The 1,450-nt window shown below is 42.8% G+C and overlaps 1 non-coding gene across 1 annotated transcript; it reads right to left on the bottom strand.

Moving 5' to 3' along the window:
* Positions 1 to 302: 302 nt before the first annotated feature.
* On the bottom strand, positions 303 to 460 carry LOC134400971 (U1 spliceosomal RNA). Its single transcript, XR_010025609.1, has one exon. It is a non-coding gene; the product is annotated as a U1 spliceosomal RNA (small nuclear RNA).
* Positions 461 to 1,450: the final 990 nt, after the last annotated feature.

The following is a 1,450-nucleotide window of genomic DNA, read 5'->3' as shown; positions in this document are numbered from 1 at the left end:
GAAGATTATTTGACACATTCTTGAATCCTGATGAGACAAGGGCAAGTTCTACACTACTGCTTTATAATGGTATTGAAGTGCACTGATAACTGATGGGGCCCAGGACACATTCCATATACCGTTTCCAAACCACTGTCAAAGTGTTATAGCCTGCTTGGTGTAGATCTGGCCATGGTTCCCAAATTGGCCTCATGTAAAATGAAAAAAATGTTGTTGTTGTTGTTGTTGTTGTTATTAATATACCGCCCCATAGCCGTAGCTCTCTGGGCGGTTTACAAAGATTAATATACTAAACATTAAAACTCAATATACAAAAATTAAAAACATAAAAGCAGCTATGCTTTCGAGTTTCCCGCATTTGGAGAAATCGCAGGGGTCAGCACACACGAAGTGCAGTGGATGAGCCTCAACCTGGGAAAACCTCCTTCATGAACAAGGTGCCTCCTCTGCCAGGTACTATTATCACCATAAACCAAACATATGTAGGTAGTGTGGGAAGGCCAAACAGGCACACTGATGGCAGCATGTAGCTAGCAGGTGCAATCTCATTGTCCTGTCTGCATGTGCAGTGAACACTTGGGGGGGGGGAAGCATTTGCAAGCCTCTTATGCTGTATTGGTGTGTTTTCAGGGCATCTGACTGGCTACTGATGGAGAGAGAATGTGCATTGCATAGTGGTGATTTTATTACAGGAGGTGGAAGGGGATAATGACCCCCTTTAGGCACTATTTTGTAGAAGATTATTGAGAGGATAATTTGGCTGAGATTGAGGGAAGTCAGGGAGCCTCTGTACCACCCCCTCCCCCCAGAATTTGAGCCATGCTATATGAATTCTTCATCGGATCCAGCAAAGAATTATTACTTTCTTATTTGCAAAGCATACTTCAACTGAAGGGGAAAGGCAGAATTCCAATCCTCAGCTAAAAGGTATTCTGAATGGAGTCCTTTGTGTGTCGATTCTACTTTTTGTTTCATAAAGCATTTACAAAGCCCATGTGAGTTGAAACCTTATAATTAATTACAGTAACAGCCGTAGGCAAAGGGAGATGGGGGGGGGGAATACAAGCAAACAATCCCTCCATGTCTCTGATATAATATCAGCATAAATGCTGAGGATTAAATGTTAGGAACTGAGGAAGAAACTAATCTTAAATAAGCCTTGGTAAGGAACCTCATAATTAAACACGATACTACCATACGGTGTAACTAATACTCCCAATAAGAAGCAGCCAGTTCATATTTGCTTAGCAAGCAGCAGCAGCTTCTGCAGTGCAAGGGCGTTTTCACACAAACATCTTAATTAAGGCTGAGATGAAGCTTCACCTAAGATTGTGACTGGATTGAATAGGGTCAGGCTGATTCAGGTCAGCTGAATTTCTAAACCCACAATGCACAATGTTTTAGGCCCCAAGGGTTGCCTGTGACTGTGGGTCTGGGGTCAAGGGCTGCA

The sequence above is a fragment of the Elgaria multicarinata genome, chromosome 6 (assembly GCF_023053635.1).
Source record: "Elgaria multicarinata webbii isolate HBS135686 ecotype San Diego chromosome 6, rElgMul1.1.pri, whole genome shotgun sequence".
Lineage (NCBI taxonomy): Eukaryota > Metazoa > Chordata > Lepidosauria > Squamata > Anguidae > Elgaria > Elgaria multicarinata.
This window is presented reverse-complemented; position numbering and strand designations above follow the sequence as displayed.